This window comes from Phasianus colchicus, chromosome 6 (assembly GCF_987193195.1).
Source record: "Phasianus colchicus chromosome 6, bPhaCol1.hap1.1, whole genome shotgun sequence".
NCBI classification, from domain to species: Eukaryota; Metazoa; Chordata; class Aves; order Galliformes; family Phasianidae; genus Phasianus; species Phasianus colchicus.
In genome coordinates, this window is record NC_143441.1 from 9115093 (window position 1) to 9139502 (window position 24410).

At 39.5% G+C, this 24410-nt stretch overlaps 1 long non-coding RNA gene across 1 annotated transcript in view; it reads right to left on the bottom strand.

The window, feature by feature from the left end:
- The window catches only part of LOC149917406 (uncharacterized), a 63971-nt gene that overhangs the window by 15108 nt on the left and 24453 nt on the right, over window positions 1-24410 (bottom strand). The window contains exons 2-4 of the long non-coding RNA XR_016467655.1: window positions 14736-14843; window positions 9496-9580; window positions 7786-7999 (exon numbers count right to left, since the gene is read on the bottom strand). This is a non-coding gene — a long non-coding RNA (uncharacterized LOC149917406). The remainder of the gene's footprint in view (window positions 1-7785; window positions 8000-9495; window positions 9581-14735; window positions 14844-24410) is intronic.

Below are 24410 nucleotides of genomic sequence, written 5' to 3' on the forward strand. Positions count from 1 at the left end.
GGTGGTGTTCATGTTTGGTGAACTTTTTTTCTTACAAAAAAAGTGTTCTTGAAGAGTTAAAATCATTTAAGCTTATGTTACAATGAAATTGAAATGTTTTAGTTGGAAACAATATCATTAATAAGTTTAATCCTGTATTCCTAATAAGCAGAATTAACATTTCTAGGACCATTGTTCTCTCTCACACTGTAATGGAGAGCATTATACCAGCAATGGACCATCTGGAACAACAGGCAGGCAGAGCCTTGGAGGATCAGAATGGATAACCATTTGCAGATTACATAGTTTTGGGGGAGTGAGACTTTAATAGCAGAGTGCAAGCATCTGTCTTCCCAGATATGCGATCTGATTTGAACCATGACTCTCTGATGCTGGTACGTACTGTTTTACTAGAGCCAAGTGGGCCTAAACAATGTCTGTTCACTTACTACTAAAAAGAAATAAGCAAATTAACAAGCCTATTTTCAATAAAGTTCAGAACTGGAAAAAAAAAAAAAAAAAAATCAGCTTATGTTGTGCAAATCTCCAGCTAGAAATTAAAATATCTGGACTTGGTTTAATTACATTTTGAATGTGGTCCCCAGTAGGACTCTGTAACCTTTAGGGTTTAATAACCTCAGCTCATTTAATGTCCTTTCATTACATTACTGAAGCAATCCAAGAGTAAGGTTTGAAAACTAAAACTCCGTGCTTCCTCCTGGGCTTTCCCATATGTTCACCATCTTTAGCTCAGACTCCCAGGATACTCATGCCAAGTCTTATAAAATTTCCTTAGCAGAACAGAAAAATAACTTCTTTCACTTTATTCTATATATTTATTCTTCATAGAGGAAGGAAAGGAGAAGAAAAAAAGCCAATCAATACTCTGAGTATCTACGGAAGATCTACCTCACTTCATGGAGAAAAGCCAGGCAGCTCTCCTCATGCAGCCCCAGCAGTAGGTCAGGTAGCAAGGTACAGACCCAATACTGGCTGTTATTTTATGACCTGGAGAGTTGTTTAAGGACAGATTGCCCAACTTCAAACCTGCCATTATTGATTATGACTGCTTGGCTGAAGAGTCATAGAATCAACCAGACTGGAAGAGACCTTTGGAGATTGCATAATCCAACCCTACTCCAAACAGGGCTAACTTGCTCTAGTTGTAATAGCAAAGACACATTTAACAGAAGTCTCCTGCAGCACCTCCACTTTCCTCCTATACAGTATGTCAATTCAAGTGTTTTAATTCAACCTGTCAGCACAAGAAGCACATTCTAAAACATCTGGAGACTAATTTGCACATCTATGAACTTCAGCGTCAAGGAAAAAAAACATACTGGTGTGCAAGAAAGCAGAACCCCAGAAATGCAGAGCTGGAGGCCAGTAGGTGGGAGGGACCTTGCTGCAGGAACCACTGACACCACAGGTGGGAAGCACACCACTGAGCTTCACAGCTGATGACTGTAACACAACCATCTACTCTCCCTCCATGATCAGTGGAAAGAAATAAACTTCAGGCACAATTAATCTGACCTATTTAAGCGTTGCTTTAAGATAGCAGGAATTGCACTCCAGAATCTATTGACTGTCCTGATTCGATCTCTATTGACTATAAAGCAAACTCAGTTCTAAGAAGATGAATCCTACCCAGTGATTGCTTTTACTCACAGCACACTTTAAAATAGAAATAGTGTGCATACGTGAACAAAGCAGGGGTGGATTGTACCTTTCAAAGCCAGTACCACTGAATGGAGGTTGTAAAGGGATTAGAATAGCATTTTTCTTACAGAGTCTTTTGTACTGACCTGTATCAATTTTATCTAAATATATACACACACACACACACACGTTTCTTAGAATTTCTTTCAATCGCAATTTCTGAATATCCAAGCAGCTGTCCCACTTCATTAACAAGTATGAAAACATATTGGGACGCCTCTGATTCCATGAATGAACTGAATTTGTGCTTTTACTTCACAGGGTGCTTTAAGAAAAAAAAATAATAGAAAATGCAGCAATGGTCATGATATTTCCTTTTTTTTTTTTTTTTTTTTTTTTAAAAAAAACCTGAAATCTGGTCATAATAAACTGATTTCTCATGGCCCAGGAACAGCTTGGATGGATGGATGTTCCCTCCGTGGATTAACATCAGGGCCACAGTTTGGCCATGCTCACACAGATGAGTGCTCTTCCCTCATTGCCACTAAGGAAAGACTAGACATTTATTTCTAGACTGTTCTAAATCCAGAACAGCTAGAAACAGAAAAAACCAAGATTCTTTTGATTCAGACCTACTAAATATTGGAAAACACTGAAATTAGTGCAACAGCCCAGAAAATGAATGCAATACATGGAGTGCTAATGCAAAGATAGAGAGTCTGCTGGCTTTTGTTGTTGTTCCGATCACATTTTATTTTTTCCATCTAAAAGCAGCCATAAGGGAGGGGAGCTCTTCAAAGCTCAAAGCCTGAGAGGACATTGCAGTTGCAATGCTCCACTACAAAATGATTAACGCATGCAGGATATTGGAGTCCTGCTGGGAACCTCTTTGCTAAGAGAAGGTCAACTAAGAGAGGCATGGAGGGTATTCACAAGGCAAAAGCTTTTGACTCGCAGGAGCTGCTGCTATGCCTGATACAGCCCTGAACAAAGACAGCTGTTAAGCCCAGGTATTATACACATATAGAGCACTTATACTTAAGTGCACAAAATAGCCACTAGTGCGATTACCATTTAAAACTATAAAGGCAAGGTTACAACAAAAGTCTAGTGTTGAACATCCCCTAAACATCAGGGATATAAGTTAATGCTTTAAACCTGATACCTACTCCATTATAAAATGAAAGTGAAAACTGCAGCTCCAGACTATAATCTGATGTAGGCTTAATCAAGACTGAAATCTGATACTGCAGACCTACATTTAATTTAACAAACACATCGGTGAAACATCTGTGAATCTACCAAGGCAAGTCTCAACTTGATATTATGCACCCCGTACCTAACGTGGGCCAAAAAGACAAAGCTCTGATGATGGAAAGCCTCAGATCAGGAGCAAACAGTTCCAGATCTGTATGGCTTTGTACTGCCACCCATATAAGTCGTTTACGTACGCAAATCCACTCAAATGCTGCTGAGCTACTAGCAAATCTTGAAAGGAATTTCCCAGCTGTGCAAAAATGAACTACCACTTGGGCTAGCAAATGAATTTGTACGTGCAGCAATAACATCTGATTGATGTCACTGTCATGTTCTGTTTAATTTCACAGAATTTGATAGCCTCATCAGATATCGCTGCCGTGAAAAGAATCCCTATTTGTTAATCCAAACAGCATCTGTTACTGGAAAAAAAAAAGTAGAGACATCATCCCTCAAAGATGCAGTTCATATATCGATGTTCTTATATTCTCTACTAGACATGATTTCAAGTAGTCTGAAGATTAAAGAGGAGCTGTTTTGTGTTTCAATTAAGAAACAATTTGAGTCAAACAACCAGTTTGCTTGCTCCTAAGGACTTATATTCTCAGTACATATATTTATGCCTCTGCAAATTATATTTTGTGCATTCTGTTAAGCTAGTGCGTGTAGCTGCATGTTGAACTGCCCAATGGGCACCAGCAGACAGCATACCTCTGTATTCATACTTGGGAGGAGTGCATACCAGCAAATGCCCCTGAAAAGTCTATTTATTGGTGCTTGTACGCAAGTATGTCATAATGACTCATCACTTCAGTTTTTCATTCTCATCTCTTCCCCTCCCCTACAAATCTCTGCTGAAAGCATAACAGTCCTCGCAGTATAGTTTTAGAGCAGATAAATGATTTCATTTAGGGATCTCCATAGATCCTTTTTTATACCCAAGCTATCAAGAGTAGACGCTATCCTCTTCAGCTCTGCTAGAAGAGCAGAATGACACAAGTATAAGAACAGGGGTAAAAGTTGAGTAAGACAAGATCCACGTTATAGGCAGACATCAATTATATTACAAAAGCATTTTCATTTATGTGTCTCTAACAGCTCTGAAAATAAACAAAGGGAAGGCAAATATGATTTAAAAGTTACATCAGATTTTAAAATGCCTGCTTAAAAAGTTCTACTTTTCTATAACATATGTAAGAGTATTTAAAACGGAAGAAGCATATGACTCTAAATAAGTAGTCAAAGATTTAATGCAATACAGGGCAGGCAACGTAACTGCCATTAGTGAAGTAGCAAGAGCAATTGACCTTATAGGACAATGACATTTTAAGTGTCTATAAACTGATAGTAAAGATGTTTCAACATCAAGTGCCCATATAGGGCTTCAATAATGTTTGTGGGGATTTTTTAGAGTACTTGATGTTTTACTACACTGCGTTTCTGGTAATAACAGAGCAAGTAAAACACGGTTTAAAGATGTGTAGCTTCAGATGGTCAAGAAATAAAAGTTTTCATTAAAAGTAAATTATTTATGTAATTCAAAAAGTAATCTTAAGTATTCATTGTTCACCATACTCTTAATAACCACTCTTTAAATGAGCCACTAAAATTTTGCTTGTGGAAACTTACTGTAACAACACTGAGTACACGTCTCCTATTCTAGTGTCATGTACAACCATGCAGCTCTTCCTTCACCTTACTATCTTACATTTTTAAATTAAAAAGACCAAGTTATCCTTACCTCTAGCTGGCTAGTCACCACATGCGATTCTGTAGTTGATGTGCTGAGGAGCCCACAATCTCAGGTTTCTCACTTATATTGTGAGAACTGCTCTTCCTTACAGTTTCAAACACTCAAGACTGATACATCAATGAAAAACTAACATGATGTACTCCACCACAGCTACAGAATAAAATCTTGAGTTGCAGTGTATCTGACCCAAAGCCCAGTAGTAGACATGAAAGGTACGCAAAATATTTCCATTCAAAAATGAGCATGGCAAGGCAATTTCATTTTCACACGAATCTGATGTCCAGGATGATCAAAAGGGTGAATGACTGCAGTGATCTTCAACCAGAGACCTATCCAAATATAACAGGTGTCTAGAGAGCACAAGTAGTCAAAAAAATAAGTAAATAAATAAAAAATAAAAAAATAAAAAAATAAATTAAAAAAAAAAAAGGAAAAAGGAAAAAATATAAATGAAGGACCCAGAACATCCTAACTCAGTACTGAAGAACACCTAGTCTAGCCAGAGATTGAGTGCTGCTGATATTGGTATCTTCCACATTGAAGCTTTTAACAAAGAGCAATCATGATAACATCTTTCCATTGGGCAAACAGACTTTCCCACCTTACTCTTCAAGGAGCATGTCAGAGCATGGGTCAGCTACAAGCCCTTGAGAATTCTCTAAAATATCAGAGACAGTCACATGGCAGGTCCAGAACAGCAGCTGGAGGTCAGATTGGATATCTTAAGTCATTTAAAATAAGGTCATTTGTGGATGTATAGGCCAGTGCCTCAAGCTGTAGATCTCCATAATACCTAGCTTCCAAAAACTTTCCGTACAGTGTTAAGGGCAGGTCACAAGCATGGTTTTCATTGCTAGAAACCTATGAGAATCCTTACAGACATATCAAATCTTTCAAGTCTCAAGTGAATCCTTCAGTCAAATGAGGATGTTTCAATATAAGTTTCTGTGGCTTTCCATCTCCATCCAAGGGCATCTTGCTTCAGCACATTCAGATACAGAAACGCTGGTATGAAAACCAAATTGTGTGCGTACAGCCTTGAAGTCACAGTGCCTCTAAAAAGCAGACTTCTCGGTTGTCCATCACCCAGAGACACCGAGTCATTTGGTCCAAGTCCTGTCATCAACTAGATGCTCTGTGGGGTTCTTAAGGATGCCATGAATTCAGAAGATTTCATTAAATGGCAGCAACTGACCAAGACATTCATAGGACTACTCATAAGTGTGAAATTTGAAAAGGCACAAGTTCCCCAGAAAAATCAGACTAGTCTTATATCTCCTGAGTATTAAGTAGCAGTATTCTAGCAGTATTCCCCATTTCCCTCTGACCTTTTTCTAATGGAAATTTATTACAAGAATTTAAATTAGCATCAACAAAATTAGTTAAGAGGTTTGTGACTTTACTAGTTCTTAGAGCATCCCCCTCAGGTGGCTGGGCACATGGCTGAAACTGGTTAAACTACCTCCATGAAAAGGGGCTTGCATTACATGTTTTGTTCTATTGCATCTATGTAGATTCACAAATTCTTCTTGTTTATGAGATGAAAGAGCCTGAAGTTAAATTGGATTTTATATCATTTTCTTTACGTTCTGCCCACAGGTTAGTATACTGAGATTACCAGAGTGTTTATGAAGAGCTAAACTGCTTTCCAGTGATGATTCAATGATCCTGGGCACTTCCTACCTCCTCTCTTCACAGCAGCACTGTGAAGTTTAATTTAATCCATTTCAGAACTACAAAGACAAGTACTTTTTTTTAGCAAAACATAACAAGGAAGAAACACATTAGGCATTACAGTTCAGTCTTCAATGAGAGATTAAAAGACATGTGCTGTAGATTAATCAGAATAAAGCTTTTCATTATGAGTGGCCAAATATAACTGAGTCGCTTCGGAAGCAAATTATTGATTTGTCTAGAAATAAATATGCTATAATTGCAAGTTTATTATTATTGCTTGATCAAATGAAAGAGCCTATTAAAAACATTTATCCCAACTCTACATGAACCTCCTCTTACCTGCAGAATGTCTGCATTACACTAAAACTAATCAAAAGCTACTCCACGTTCAGAGCAATAAGTTGACAAGCACAAATGGCATTCTCCTCTCAACAGCTGTGCTTGAAGAACCTTATACTTCTACATGTAAAAGCTGCATCTCTTCATATACATCCAACCAATGCACTACATTCTACAAAGAGAAGTTCCACAAACAGAAGAAGAAGAAATGGAAACACAAGAAAGAAGCCACAGTTCTCCTTCCGCAGCATAGCCTTGTAACAAACAGTGCAGCAAAAGCAGAAACCCTGGACTTCTGTTGCCTATCAAGGAACACAAAGGAGTGAATACATGTTGTTGACACTGCAAAGTCCAATTTTTTTCTTTTGCTTTGATACAACTTCACTTTGCATTACTTCCTTTATCCTACAATAGGGTTTCATATCCAAACATAATCATAATCAGCTGAAAGTAAAAAGATCTGATGAAGACACGCACACATACTTGAAAAATGCAGCTCTGACCCAGGCAGAAAGCTTCATAAGTTCAGTCACTGAATTTGGAATACACAACTACAGCTGTGCACTGAATTTTCTAGAGCAGCACAACAGCTGGGGGCTACACCAAGGAGTTCCTCAGGACAAGAGGCTAAGAAGGGAAAGGGTATCCAGATCAGTAAATAACAAATCCCTAAAAGGTGAGCATACTTGGAGTTTCATAAATTCAAGTACCTAAGAAATCTAAGCATCTAAGAAATCCACTGCTCCTGAAATTTCCTCCTGCCATCATCGTTTGGTACACGAACAACAAGCCAAATCTTTCCTGAAGATAAAGGGCACTTAAGCAAGCGAGAAAAATAGTCAACACCTTTATATTGCACACCTCTCCAGAAAGCATGGAAGCTGGATATAATAACCTTAGCTTACTGACTCCCATATCCACTTCTCACATTTTCCATTTGTTTTTAAATAAGATCTGGAAGGAGCCCATAGAACTATCACAGACTTAGAGCACAATTTAGGGCTGTAACACAGTGGAAAGCACAGCTATGACAGCATAGCAGCAAGATCCCAAGCTACAACAAGTGAAGATTTGCTCAAACACAACCACAACAGAAATAAAGAAAAGAAGCTACTTACCTTCAGAAGACCTCAGATAAGCGGGGATGTCCAGCAAGATACGCTCAGCTCCACCGCCAACCCTTAAATGTGGTGTTGGAAGGGTTGGATCCTGGCTCCAGCTCTTCCAATCATTTGCACCTGAGCTCTCCTGGGTTGGCTCTGCCTTCCACCAGGTGTTCAATCACTGGTTCAGGCTGTGACTCAACATTTCTACTCCAAGGGTATACTCTATCTATGGGGAATGAGATAGAGAAGAACTTATCAACCACTGCACTGTGAAATTCCACAACATTAATCTGAAGAGTATTTTCCTGAGTGCTACGCCACAAAAGACTAATCTTCATACATGTGTCCCATTTTTCATAGGCTATTACTTTTGTTACATACTTCACCCACTAAAAGGCAAGCACAAGTTCAAATTCATTTTGATTCAAGTTTAATTAGCATCCTTTCCATGGAAAACTGTCCTGTATAAATGCTGATATGTCAGTGTGTCACACACTTCTTGATCTTTCTTTGGAAATGAAGAAAATACATTTTTATGGTATTTCAAAAGAAAAGTACATCACATGAAAAAAAAGTTACACATAACTACAAAACACAAACGAACTTCACATGTGGCAAAGCAGCAGCATCTGTACATTCAGCTAAGCATCTAGCAGCAAATAATGTTTCTTTCCTGTGTAAGTGCAAGTGTCTAGCACAAGTTTTCTTGGTGCAATTTTGATCTGGAAAAATGTTAAAATTGTCTGGATATGCAGTGAAGCGAGATGCAGTACATCTTTATTTTTAATGGAATAATAATTGCACTCAAATTTCATATTCAGCCTTTGAAACTACCAGGAAAAACAAAGGTGTGCTGTGAAGGTTTTTTTGGCATGACTCACATTCCTGTCATAAGAGTAAAACCTGTCCTAGTTCTTCTCTGCCACTCAAGTTTACATAGCAACCTGAAGTACTAGCCAATCCTCTGCATGCAGCTCTCACCTTGTCCCTTACATGACTGTTTACACTTGGTGCTGACTAGCTGCAGTTCATCAGTCACGGCGTATTCTATCTACTCTGGCCTGGTGTCTTTAACCTCAGACTACGTACTTCAGGATTCATCTTTCCAATGACTTGACTTTTAAAGGCTGTTTTAGGTTGGAGTTGGTTTCGGTTGTATTTTTTTTATTTATAGCAATTGTCTGTCCTCTACTATCTGGCCACCTACTATTTGTGTCAAATGAAGAGATCATCTAATAAGTGACCCCTGACTTTGATTGGGACGCATTGCACTATTACCTGATTGCATATTTGGATGTGATGCAAAAGAGTTTTAATCACAGGAAGAAAGTATCTAAGCTCAATTTTGAATGAAATATATTTTTGCTTTGTTTTATAATAGATTCACCTCTCCTAGCACCTATATCACACCATCTTCTAGAAGTAAACAAGTGTGAGCTCTGATTTTGTCACTTATCAACAAGACACAAATGGACACAGAGTACAGTATTGTAAATAATCTTACAAATAAATAGGTAAAGGGCAAAGACCAAAGATTTCAAAACAAGGTTTATATGAATAGTATGTCCTCTCTATGAACTCTGTTCAACAGTGGATTGTGCACGTATGGGTTTTCCAGGGCATAGGACAGGATGTGTCAGTCAGAATAAGGTCATGAGCCCCAACGTTGACAACCACATTGCATGCAGAGCACAGAGCTCAAATGCCAAGACTGAGACTCACCCTTTGGCATACACCAGCCACAAATCCTAGCACCAGCAACTACCAACAGCTTGTCAGAAATGAAGTTTGCCAGCACGGGTACAACCTGGAAAACAAATCAAGCATTGATATCTTTGTTCAGCACATTGGGCAGAAATGTATTCCCATGTAAGGAGTATGTCATTTGATTTCCATGTCATTGCTCTCCCTTTCAGAGGAGAAGCTGGGTTATTCAACCTCAATTTCTCTTTTCTTCAGTTCATTAGTTAATGAAGGCTTCTTTATGCTAAATATTAGTTAAATTCAGCCATCATTCATCTATCTGTTCCAGATTTCACAACAGATACCCTCTGGGGCTTCACAAGGCCCAGAATCTACTTCTAAACCAGAATAATATATTTTATGAAAAAGGAGATGCTGTTGTTCATATGCTGTTCATATGCTGCACCTTTGAACTATTTCCTCTGCATTCACAAGGCTGACCTGTTCCCTCTAATTTTGTACTGACTAAAGCAGTAAAGCAGTAAAAGGCTGAATAAGGCTGTAATATTCCATCTGTCTCTGTTTAGCCAGAAAGGAGGAACCTGCATTCAATCAGTATGGGTCCTTACTGAATAGTGAAGAGGTCTCTACTCATCCAAAAGCTGCAGCTTCCTCTTGCTCACTAGCAAGCATTGATAGTCAGCTCCCTTCCTCAGGTCTTTTAATCCTTATTCTGCTATTACACACATCAGCTTCTTTTATACCCTTACAGGTCAACTTCAGCTCTTCTCTTGCAGTCTTGATTAAAGCAAGTGGGTGCTGCCTATCTGTAAATCTTTCCCAGACTCAAAGCTTCTACTTCTTTTCTTATTTTAGAGATGCTGATGCACACATTTTCATACTCCCAAACTGACAATGCTTGCTAGCAATCCTAACTCATTGTTTAACAGTTTATACAGAGCAAACTCTGAATAACGCAGCGATGTGTCAATTGCCTGGGATGGCCACGACCTGCTTGCTGAAGTTCTCCTCAGTGCCAACACACTACCTGCCTCTTAGCTAAATTCAGTGCTGCTGCTTGTTATAAACTCCACATCAACACCACAAGATCTGGGAAAAGGTACAGAGCCGTGGACACCACCTCACTGTGAGAGAGCAAAAAGGAGTCCTGCTGGTGGAGTCTCACTGAGCTTTAATCCCCATGAAAAACAGAGTTAATTCCTACTCGGACTGTAACTAATCTGAGGCTTTGCAAACTCCTACTTAACGATGAGAGACTGCCTGACTCTAGCATGGGCCATCCCAACCATCTCAGTGCATAATGGTGCTGATTACGGATCAGTCTGGTAACTCAGCTTCTCCATCAGCAAACCCACATAGGACTGCTTTAAGGTAACTGTTTTCAGTCACCTTTCTGTTCAGGGTGTAGGATTAAGCACCAGAAAGTCATCGTGTCTCTCGCTTTCTTTGCTTGAATGTGAACTGCTGGATTCTTCTTTTAAATATCTCTAGCTTAGGTATAACCCACTGCTGACTTGTTTTGAGAGCTTCCATTGATTTGCTCAACACAGCACACATAGTTATTTCCTAATTGCAGTCAAGCTCCAGATGTAGGTCAGGGAGTATTTAGCTAGTATTTAGGGGAGGTTCCAAATAAAACAAGTCCTCAAGTAATAGGCTTGTCTTTGTTCCCCTGACATTGCTTGCTTTTGAACATCAGAGACCACGAGATTGTTTTGGTGCAGGCAGTATGTTACAGCTGACGTAGAATAACAAATACTAGCTCTACATCCTTCTATATAGGCTTCAATAATGTCACAGAGCAGAACTGACAATCAAGGTATTTTGTATTCAGCAGAGATCAGTGCGTCAGGACAGGCAGCTAGGAGCATTGGACAGACATGACATGGCAGAACGGAAGGTACTTGCCTGGGATAAGTATCAGCTTTGCTCCAGGCCTCCAAGAAATAACATTTACAGTTTAGATTAATTTGTAAAGCACAATGTATGATTACAGACCTTGCTTTTGTACGCAGACCTGGCCTTAAACATTGTTTTAACTGGTGTTGCCAGTCCTTTCTTGATCATTAAATTTATTTCCTAAAACTTAAGAAGTGTAAATGAAAGGCAGCTTCTAAAAAACAGCATTCAACATTTTTATAGAAAGTAGATTTCTGACTCTGCTCTTACTAATGCACCCTTCAATCATAAATAATAAAACTGGTGAGTTCTATCTCTTTTTCAAAGAAGTTAGACAGAACTATCATCCAGCATATACAAAACAGGGCTTCAAAGACATCCACTCTGCAAAATAATAGAAGAAGTGGTGCTGAATGATGGATGGGAATCAGTTAAACTGATTTCTAGGACACGTTATGCATTAATAAATCAGAGACTGTGTGTTCACTGAAAGAAGCGTAGGAGGCACATTAAGAACTTTTATGGGAGTAAAGAAAAAAAAGTTAACATTGTATTTCAAAGGAACCTACAGGAGGATTAGCACTAAAATCTTCTTATGAACACTAATACTGAGCACTTACATGAAGATCAAGAAAATAGTCAGCTCCACAGGAAATCCTGGAAGTTAATTTCTTTAGAAGACACCGCTGCTTTTCACTGCACTTAATGACAACCGCGTGCCATTTCTGAAGCGCTCTTGCCCAGCTCACAGCAAAGGTATTAGTTCCAACACTGATCGCTAATGCCAATACTACAAAAATATCTTCCTGCTTAGCAAGAGCAGAGCCTCAGAAACCAAGAGAAAAACACTGAGACTGGAATCAAATGGATCCCAAGAAGTGCACACTGCAACGCTTCACTGTGAGCAGTCCTCCTGACTTGAGTCTGCAGACAACCTCAGTGCTATCTTATCTTCACCTTCCAAGTGGCTGGCTGAACTACATTTAAAAAGGAGGAAGAAAAAAAAGAAAAAAAAAACTCCTCCCAACCTGAACCAAAAACTGACTCCTTGCAGCTCCCAGGGACAGGGAACTTGCATAGGCAGAGAAATTTCACCACTGTTCTTCCTCATTGTCCCAGATATAGGTGTAGGAATCTAGGAAAAGACTTCTGGATTTCAAAACTCAGCACTCCTTGGGGTTTGTTCCATCCAGGTGAATGCTACTTATGCTGCAGAAGTGCTTTTCTCTACCCCTTCAAACAAGGGGGGGGGGAGGGGAGGAAAAAAACAGACATTTCATCAGATTCATTTACAGAATGACCTTGCTGCTACTAGCACATTGAAGGCGTGTAAGAGGTTATGAAGCAAAACAATTAAGACAGCCATAGAACATCTATATGCTGGGGAAGCAACATTTCAGTTAATAATACAAGATGGTGCTGAAGTCTGTGAACACAGAACCACTGTTCTGTCAATAAACTCTTACCCTGTTTTCCTGCTTTATTCAATTAGAAACTCTCAGAATAGACACACCACCATACAGTGGGCTTATACATCATGAAGTTAAGGTAACCAGGCTCAGGTTCAGCTATAAATACTTCCACGATTTCAGTAAATTGGAAAAAAAAACTGTAAGTGAAGACATAACATGTCCTTCATTTTCTGTCATTGTAATATAGTTGAACTACAACACAATCTTCATTTAGGCAGCTCTAGATACTACACCACTTTCAGCAATGGACAGGTTATAGCACAAAGAAACACGCATTACTTGAAAGCACTCCTGCTTCAAAAGCATAGCATTGTTATGGTCTGTGCATTTTAATGGAGTGGTTTGTGTTGTGCATTCCTCCTACAGCCCATAGCAGATGCATTTTCTAGAAAGCTAGAGGTTAGGCAGCATTCTTAAGATGAAGAGCGTGCTATTATGAGAAAACATAGTCACATAAAAACATGATTTGAAACAACTAACATGGAAATTAAGAAATATCTTGTAAGGCTTGTAAATAATTGAAAAGAGAATGTTCCAAAGTTTTGATGTGTCATAAAAGCTTAGTTTAAAAGGTGATGAAATTATTTCAATTAAACAGAACAAATGTCAGCAGTGAATGCCTAAGCATTTTAGTGGATTCATCCGTAAAACTACGGTGCACGCTGAGGCACAGAGCTGGTAGGGGCTTGCATAAAGGCAAGTTATTTGTGAATATAATTTAAACTGTATAAGAAATACCTTCCCAGACTGGGGAAGATTTCCTCAAAACAAAATCTGTAAAAGCTCCAGAAATTTCTGCAGTACCAAAACTGACTTCAGAATGACGATACACAAAGATGAGTAAATGGTCCAAAACTACTGAAACAGTTTGGTCCAAGCAACAGAAAAAAAACTTCATTAACTTGATCCTAATGCATATAAAACAGTTTTGGAACGGAGTCGTTCCATCATCTTAAATGGCAGCACTCCCCACCGTGTAAGGATACAATATTTTGTCTGACATATGAGGAAAATCTAAGTTCCTAGTCAGTCCAAAGACAACATTCCTGTCAAGCAAAAACATGAACAAGATGAAGAAGCTACACAGAAACAAATGCAATGGGTAAAGTTGGTACTCAAATTATTTCCTCTTAAGAAGTGACTAGCGAAAGAAAATAATCAAAAAACTTGAAAGTAAATAAAAACAACCTGCTGCTTGTGCACTTCAGAAACTATCAACAGTAGGACCCCAAAAGCACTTCAGAATACAGCTGGTTTTGATGCCATTTCTTATCCCTTCTCTTTCAGTGAGTCTGATTCCCTGAACGAACCATATCATTAAACTCAATAGTGGATTTATCATATTTGCTGAGTAGCAAGCATACATTACATACTGGTGGCTAAACAACTTGTGGTGGTGCCCAATGTTCCAACTTGTGGAATCCAGAGATCCCGAGCTACAGACTGTATCATATGCATGTAATCAGAATGCTGATGTACAGTGTACATTATCAGTTATGATACATTTTCTATTTGGCTGTTCAACAGCAGCACCACAGACTCAGCTGATGTTATGAGCTGTTACCTGTATATGTTACACTTGGAAGGTTGCCAACCATATGCTCTCCATGTACAGAACCACACAGATCTTACAAAGCCCATATAGAGTCATTCAAGGGATTACTGACATCCTACTCCTTAATCCTCCATTCCACTCTGAGGCCCTCTGTATAGCTGCCCATTACCTCAGTTGCACAGCTACAGTAATTAGAGTTCGCATTCTTCAAACCTTCAATTATAATCTACAAATAAAGCTTAAATCAGCTCATTACCAATCTGGAAAAGCATTGCTATGTTGTTTCAGGTCAAGATTAACACGAAAGATAATGGATGTGTTCACATACTAACCACCTGAAAGTCGTAGGAACGTGGTTTTGTCACATCACAGAGTGTGAACCAAAATCAGTACTTCAGGAAAGGTCTCTTCCAGGCAACTTTGTTTTCTTACACTTCCTCCTGCAAGAGAGCAAATAAATGGGTCATACTCGCAGCTGCTCACGGCAGTTCCTAAACAACTAAGAACAAATGGATTTGAGTTATGACAATGAAACTGACAAACACACACACAAAATTATACAAGCACTAAAGAAGAGTGTTTATTACTGGTATTTAGCTTCTTCCAGTATCTTCCAGGCACTCTGTCCAACCAAAAATCACAATTTTCAGATCATAAAAATAAAACATGATTCTTTTGCTCCACAGTAATAATAATGTACTGGACTATATTTCACAGAACTTATTTCTGTCCTCCAAAACAGATTTTTGCATGACTGCCTGCTGTTAACAAGCTCTCATGGGCTCATGAGAAAGCTCAGCTGTCTTCCTCTGCCTTTATGGCACAGCAGGAGAAATGTCTCCAAATCACAACTTCCTGTTAAGCTTCTTTGGCAAGTGAGCAATCCATTCAGGTACACCAACCTCACTAAGGAATAGGGTTCCATCTAAGAGACTGTCAGATGAGTGGTAACTCATGAAGCCAAGGAAAATGGGTATTTGGTATGTAAAATCAGGCCTGTTGGAGACTTCACATGGGACAACTGGAAGTATCAAAGGCTTGTTGAAGTGCAAAGACAGAGCTCAGCAAACAGACTACAGCAACAACAGTTAGGGAATGGTAGAAGCTGTTACACAATCGTTACAAACAGAAAGAAGGCAAAACACTGCAGGTATTCAACAATTTGTAAGAAGCAGCAGCCTCTGACAGAGTGTGAGCTATGTAGACAAAGAACAATTACGCATCTTCAGGCTGCAAATCAAATTCATTTCTATGATTCAAGTGGAGAGCAAGTCAAACTTTTGAGAAGAAAACTAGGAGGAGGTCTCTTCATCACACAGAGAGAGGAACAAATTGTGATACTTAAAAACAAAAAGTCATGAGGAGCATAGAAAAGGGGAAAAAAGTCTTTCAATAGTAACAGATGAGTCTAGAATAATCGAATGAAACACTTGGAAAACCTAGATATTGTATAGCTAGCATAAAACTGCTTACATCTGCTTTTAATTTCTATAGTAATTTTTATCTATGCAAAATGGCTATTAGAGTTTGCTGAACAGCACAGTCATTCCTGGATATGTTGATACATGATTACACAAGGCACAGTGTCACATTTGGCAATCCAAATCCTAATTAATGAACAGTGCTTGAAATAATACTAACTCGAATGAACAAAATTAGAAGTGATAAGCTAGCTAAAAGGAAACAGCATCCTATGATTTCTTTTCTACCAAACCAACAGACCTACAGGAATAAAATAGAAAATGGGAAATAAGGTTTTCTGCAATCAAATTAAAGACAAAAGCAGAGAAGAAAAAAAAGAAAACCAGTTTCTTTATCATCCTGAGCACTGGTAGTAAGAGCAATTTATTCCTCACAGCCTGGAATGTCATAGCTGAAGTTGGAATCAAGAGATCAAGTCATAATCAGCACCTGGTTGATGGTCAGAAGGATTCTCAGCAAGTATTCCAGCATTAAAGACAATCTACAAGCAGATAATAACACTGCAGCTAGCCTGCAAGGGGGAAAAGAAAAAAGAAAAAAAAAAAGCCACCACAAAACTTTTATAACCATAGAAAATACAGATTGGAAAGGGCATCTGCAGGTCATCTAGGCCTTTCTCCTGCTCAGAGCAGGCCACCCTCAAAGTCAGACTGGGTTGTGTGGAGCTTCATCCCGTCCAGAACTGAAACTCTCAAAAGCTGCAGAGTTCAGTCTCTTTGGGCACTGTCCCCAGTGCTTGAGGATCCTTTGCTATGAAGGACTTTCCCCTTCATCCCAAAGGAAATCCCACTGCAGCTACTTCCGCCCACTGCCTTTTATCCTTTCACATCTCTGAGAGAAGCTTAGCTCCATCTTCTCCGGAGGCACCATATAGGAAATGGAAAGGCTGCAGAACAGAGCTCTCCCTTGCCATCTCAAGGCTAAAGAAACCCAGCTCCTTCAGCATCTCCAGTACGACTCATGGCCTATACCCTAACCATTTTAACAGTGGTCCACCTAGTGGTGTCTAGAATATCCACATTTCACATCCCATCCACACTTCTTGCACAGTCACCCTTTACATGAGGATTTCATACATTACAGAGGCAACCAGTCAATCTGATAGCAGCAGAAAGCACCTCCAGGCCTCCTGCAGATGCAGCCTATAGCAGTACTAGCTGTATTATTTAACTTGTGTAACTAAAACCAAGTGCCTCCTACTTCTAGGAATACACTATATTCAGAGTAAATAATAACTTGCATCTTTTCTATATATCATGGATTTAAGTTTCAACAAGAGAGGAAAAAAAACACTCTTACAGAGGATTTTACTAAGATGAGTGACACTGTTCTGATTACATTGGATAATCTTGAACCAAAGAATTTTTTCCATTTCATGCCTTTAATGGATTTAATCAAAAAAAAGAAAGAAAGAAAGAAAGAAAGCCACAAATTACCTTAAGAACTGAATAGCTCTGTTGATTAACAATATTTAACCAGAAAAAAACTTCAAAGACATGAAGCATCTTTCTGAAATCCCATTCACCCAGCCGACAGGAACAAGCAGGTTGGTTCTGCAGAACAACTAGCAAGAAGGATATGAGCTGCCTTGCTGATTTCCACAGCAAGGCTGACTTATCCCAAGGAAGACAGTGAACTGGCATCTAAACTCCTTATGGAAATGTGAAGGAGAACTCTGCGGATGATTTTAAGGAACTCATCTGAGTTCAAACTCCTTCCACAGCATCCTGCTGTAGACCAAGGAGATTTTTTTGCCTAAGGTTAATCACCAGGAGTTTCTTCTTCTTTGGCCCCAGGAGCCAGCTGCTGTGACAGCCCGTGCAGTGGGGCTAAGACACTTCTGATTGCTCTGGGTCTTCTGGAGGATCACCTTAGGATGTTGGGTCTCACAAAAACTTCTCAGTTGCCTTTTTCAAGGGTGAGAAAACCCATGGGAATGATACCAGAGGTTTGGTAGTTGTCAGTTACCTTAACATTACCTATAATACAAGACAAGTAAAAAACAAAAAAAAAATTAACTTAAGGAAATCTAAACACCTGCTCTGTTTCTAATGTTGAAGGACAAATGAACAGAAATAGAAGTGTGGTTTTCTCTTTAATCTCCTCATTCTAGGATCAGATCTAAGAGGCCTCTCACTCTATTATACAGTTTTAGATGAGACAACCTTGTGATGAAGGTTCTGCTCTTTGAACAAACCTTCAGTCCTCACATTCTCCTCTCAGAGGAGAATACAGGCAGAGGGACGTGTTTGCTACAAAATCCTCCCCCTTCTGGGTGACCTCCAGCTAGTTTCAGATCTTGGTCCTTTTCTCATCCTTTGGGAATACCCTATTTAGCTTTACTAAGGATGTAGCTTGAGTAGTATTTCCCCACCACCATCTTCTCCCCTCTTCTACTGAGTGCCCCAGTTTCACTAACATGTTTGAAGTACAGATGTGCCTGTGAGAAAGCTATTAAAAAAAAAAAAATCACATCTTGTCCACAGGCAGACTGAAGAGGTAAGATCAGGATTAGAAGCACTTCTGACTTCCTAAATCAGTTTCATGAAGCACACCAAGCATCCCGCTGATCTGAGCCAGTCACCCAAAAGATAAATTGAGGAGGGAAAAGAGAAATAAAGATAAGACGTGATCACCACAAAGAGGAAAACTGTACATTCAGCCATAGAGCACCTCTGCAGCAATACAGGTTCATGCAGATAAATGCATTTCTTCAGCACTACAATAGAGATGAATAGCAATCCCTTGAGATAAACACTGTAAACAATATGCCACCGTGGGAATAAATCAGAAGATTAGAAGCAGAAAGGATTATTTATGTAAAAGAGCTGCACTGCATTTATTCCTTGGTTTGTACAGCAGGTTTCTGAAGGCCTCTGAGGAATTTTAAACTGTTCACATAAGGACTGCTCATTACTTACACCACTGAAAGGCAGCAACCCCAGGCCTGCTCTCTAGCCTCCACTAGCAATAGTGCCAGGCATTGTTATCGTACATTGTGCTTTCCTTAAAGATGCAGCCCTAGTTTTCAGATAAAATGAAGAAAAGTCTCTATCCTTGATTGCATAAGGACAAACATGAATGCATACTTGTTCTAAAAATCTTGATAGCTGCAGGACTGACAGCTGGTGTGAGAGCATGAGGACTCCACTCACCCACCACCCCCTCCTCTCCAGTTGTTTCTCCACATATGACACTCTTAGCAGGCACTGGCATGTAACCTTGGTAGAGGCAGGTATGTCTAGAACGGGTTTATGCAAGATCAGGTAGCTCCACAGGACGTAGGGCACCTTCAAACTGGCATGTAAGAAATGCATCCAACGGAGGGAGTGCTTCATCAGGGTTCCTAAAGCAGTTTACAGTAATGGAAAACCACTTCCTCAAAAGACAAATTTAAAAAAAAAATAGAAAGAAATCACACACAGTACAAGTGTTCCTCATGAAAGGTGCTAAGCCTTTGCAATGCTGCAAGGAATGCTGTTTTATACAGTCCTGTTTTTAATTCAATCATCTCAGGCTCTGCTGGAGGTAAGGAAATGCTGTTTTGACACAAAGGCTTTGACTTCATATGGTACACAAGACTAGAGATGGTAATGTGGGCCTTTAGAGAGCTTCCACTAAAATCACAAAATTCAATGAAAAATAGTATGGATTTTCCTTTTTGATAAGCACGAGGATTATCTTCCATCACTAGAAAAAGCTATAAAGTGATATTCTGCGAGAATACCTTGAATTGATATTTCAAAGGGCTTCTTTTGAAAGAATGATTTATAGATCACAAAGATCAATGGGTCTTTTATCAAAGAAAACGAATTCCTTTTCTGAACCACAAAGAAAAGAATAATGACATCCTAGACCATATCTCTATTTTGGAAGTTGTGTACAGCCAAGAAGACAATAGCTACAGCAGGTTAGCACTTTACAGCAATGCATACAACTCACTAATTACAGATGCAGTCCTTACGGTGCTTTGTGGAAGCCAGAAAGCAAAAGTTATAGTGCAGGAAAAATTCACATTGTGACTTATCTTACTCACACGTAGTAAGAATTACAAGGAGGTTTTCACTAAGTGCACGTGGCAAAACAGCAATATGGATACAAGTGTGCCAGTGTGCACATTTCATTCCTTACCAGAACTCAGATCATGATTTATGTTAAAGCATGCTCCCTATATGAATTTTAAGTTACCTACTGCTTGACCACATCCCATCCTCAGCAATGAAGTTTCTATCAACTCTTTATTTGGAGCACAGCCTGGATAGACAGGCTTTCCAAAATTGTTTTCAGTTTTCAGTGTGGTGGTAGAATTGATCTACTTTCATCATTTCATGTGCATCTGCTAAAGCCTTACACATCACAGCAGGCATGAGATTCCCCCATTAGTTTCCTACAGAAAGTTCCTCCAACCCACCAAGCCCCAACCTTTTTCTTCAGCTCACGAGCTCACAGAACAGTCTAACCCATAACCCTTGGCACTAGACAACTGAGCTAGGTCAGGCTTGGCAAGCAAGCAAGAAAGCATACTAAAATAAAATAATGCAACCTGCAGCATGGGTTTTTTATTAGCTTAATCAAGTAGACATGATAATAAAGCAGATAAAATTAAAAGTAAATCCTTACACAAACTTATCCCTTAGATTCCCAAAATATTCAAGGACAGCATTATTTCTCCAACATTTTTATCAGTGCTTATTCCTCTAGGGCTGTGTCACATTGTGCAAAGGGTAGAGTCGCAGGTAAGAAGAATCCTGCTTCTCTGCTGCTTCCCTTTGTCTTTTTACTCTTCTCGTCATCATTTGTGAGCTTTGTTCTTTTGGGTTAATGTGGCATGTCTCCAACATAGCCTTGGAAAATGACTATAATGTGATTTGGGTTTAGTGTCATTAAACCTGATTACCAGGGAGTGCTCATGAAAATCCATAATTACCTCACAAAACAAAAGAGACTTTTGTTTTTGTTTTACTGGGGAATAACAAAGAGCTTTACTTCAATTTAACTATTTGGAATACTCAAGAAAAGTTAGTCATATTTTTCTCCCTCTGCACTTCTGTGGGCTTTGAAAATATCATAAAATACCAAAATCTTCTGAAAACATCAATCTTCTCTCAAAACTGATTTCTTATATAATGCCAAATACACAGCCTTTATTTTAAAAAAATAAAAATAAAAAGCCCTAGAGAGCATAATGCATCTTGATGGATGTGCTAGTGCTTTGAGTACAAGCTGGACTTTATGATTAGATCTATAATAGTGGAGGAAAAAAAGAAAAGCTGGCCAATGTCAGTGTAGCAAGCATCCACATAACTGAACTGCCTCACCTCCTAGAGCAGCAGCGCTGCAGGAGGCATTAACCATCAGCATGGTGTTCCTTCCCAGTTTTGGGGCAGTTCTACTACCATGCTTGATGGACAAGTAATGTCCACAAACCTGGAAAAACTGTTTTAAGAGGTTGATTATTAAGCAGTTGTGTTAGATTAGAAGTTTATGTGGCCACATCCCTGGTTTTAAACTAGTGGGTGTTCTCGAGCTACAGATGCCACAGAGTCCTCCCCAAGAGGCTGTTATATCTGCATCCAGGGCTGTTCACCACAGGGTGGATACTGCCCCATTTTGACACTGAGACACACCAAGAATACCTGTGCAAAGCTTGCTGAAGTCCATTCAGAGACTTGATTAACTGTCCTCTACCTGAACAGCAGGGTCTGTAGGCTGGGAAGCTGCCCTTGAAGTGCTCTAACATGCAAATTCAGCGCTGTAGGTGGAGACACGTGCAGTAAAATAATATTTGAGGAACTATCCAGCCCTAGGCAGTGAAGCTAAAAAACACTGACAATCTCAGTTGTAAAGTGAGAAATGTAAGAGGTGGACCAAAGTCACCTTCACGGTGTATGAGAGAAGTAAGCAAACTGTCTGTTGATTATATTAGAAGCAGGTAAATTCCACTCACACGTTTGCCCTCCACATGCAGGATGATCACGATATCTAAATATGTGAAAAATAACAAGTTTACTGCAGAAGCTCTTGGCTTGCCTCTCATGCACAGATTTGTGGGTACATGCAAATAAGGCTGATAGATTAGCTAGCTAAATCCTCCACTACCCTCTTCCGTTCCAGTTTCGATTAATTCATTAGAAACAAAACACTCCATATCCTCTCCCTGGCCAGTTCCTTTTCAGCCCCTGTATCAGAGGCTTAAACACTGGGAGCCTGGTGAGAACTTCCTAGAGCTGGAAATTGTCAGCAATTCAAACTGAGAAAGCCAGACAAAGGGCTCCTGCATTTTCTACCACTGAGAACTTTGGCTGCAGGAGATGAATTTGAGGCACCCAAAAAACCTCTATGGAGGGTTATGCAGTAAAGCACCAAATAATTCAGAGCTTCTATTTGCTTTCCAGTGAAAAAGACTGCAAAGCCAAATCAGTACCTAGCTTATAACATGAAGGTGTGTATTACAGACCTGGAGAGCTTTATCACACAAATTGAGTTGATGGAAACAACCTTTACACTTGCCACTTCCCTGTCATCTAAGCATATTAAAAACGAATGAAAACCCCACCTGTTGGATTAACATTAAACACAGACAAGGGACAATCGCTTAATTTAGTAGAAAGTTTAAAACAACCTTCAAGTATCATCAGCAAAGGCAGTGTAGAAATTTTCCTTTTTGCATGACACAGTTCTGCCAATTAGCTGAAAACAGCAATTACCAGTTCTTTCCTTTATTATTTGTGAGGAACCAAAACTTTCTGAGGATGATAAATGGCCTCATGGAAAATGCAATGCTCAGTTCTGCTAAGTTTGCACTTTTCTGTTTTTTTTTTTCTTTTTTCTTTTTTCTTTTTCTTTTTTTCTTTTAACTATTCTTCCACATAATCTGTGAAGAGAAAGAAACAGGGGCCGCTGGGGGAAACAGGGCAACAGGACACACATCAGGGCAGAAAATGCCAGGGAATGGTTTGGAGGAGAACACAGAGCTGCTCTCATTTAGCTCGCTGACCAGGGCCAAGACATGTTCATACACCTTCATTAATTAAACAGAAAAGTTAACATTGTTAGCAACATTAAGAACAAAACCTCATTTAAATTGTTCTGAAACAACAACAACAAAAAAGCTGATATATTCAGAGGATGACCTTTGAGAATTCTGGCTTCATTAACATTTCAAACAGCAAAGCACAAAATTAAGACAGGAAATAGAATTACAGTGCTATTTGACTGCAGAAGTATATATCATTAACATTCCCATAATTAAGAGGATACCAGTGTTTGTCCCATTGTCTCTGCTAATAATGGTGTAACATGCAAATGGGATTTCTTCTAAGAAAGTTAAAGGGGATATTTAAGTTCATTCCACATTTCAGGCATATAAGCACAGCCAGACCAGCCCCTTTCTGCCCTCCCAGACTCCCACAAAACAATTGCAGAAGGAAGGCACCAGCTGCCGTGCTTGAGGCACAAAGGCCAGCTATCCAAGGCCAGCCATCCTTTCCCATCTCACCACAGCAGCTAATTCCTTGGGGAACTTCCACTGACCCATTCAAGTGTCATGAAAAGCAGTTCAGAGGCTAACACCACCCATCCACACAATGCCCTACAGGACAGCAGATACCATTCCTCTTACAGGGATCATATTCCTTAGACATGACAGCACAACTCTGCCTGTCTCTTGTTCAAAATGCTGAGCTGCCATGACATCTGTCCATGCTAGTTGTAAGCAGCCACACATCTCCACCACCACTCCCCTTACAGTGCTTGTAAGTCAGCATGCTCTTTTAAATGATTCAGGATTTGGGATCCTGAAGCAGAAGGAGAAGAAGGCATCAAAAATAAAGCTTTACAGGCAAATGCAATTGATCAACGTATGTTAGTAAAGATTCCCACTCTGGATTAATTCGCTAGAAGGAGTGCAACACACTGAAATCAGACTGAGCTGAAGTGCTACCAGGAGTGCTTCCTCTGGCATAAATTAGTGAAAATGTCCATCTTTGGGCAGCACACTTGGATCTTTCCTTAGACTGCAATCAACTAATTGATGTACAATTTCCCTACTGGGTAGGTTAGCAAGCTCCTCCTCCTTTACAGGGCAGTGTGCATGAGTTGGTTCATTGTTACTGCCCCACTCGTAAGATCATTTCTGCCATTTCCCTAGTCATATTCTGTAGTCTTCACTTCTGTGAAACATTTCTCTGATATTCTGCCTCTCAATTTCATTCTCTTTTCCTGTGTTAGATCTTCTCAAACAAATCTGCGCTCTTCATAGCGTTTGTATTCCCAAGCTGTGGCACCTGGAGGCTGCCTGATTGTAAACTGACAGGTCGTAGGATTTTTCCATCTCTTTCATTGGATCAGCCTGAAAATCTGGTAAGACCCATCTCTGCCTTATGATAGAGAGGCAAGACTCAGCTAGGAGTTTCTGACAGGATCCTGCTTCTTCCCAGGGCACAAGAAAAGGCTGGGTGTGAGGAAGTTTTGAAGTATTGCTGTCAGCCCCATAATTTTGCAAATAAACAAGTTACATATTTTCA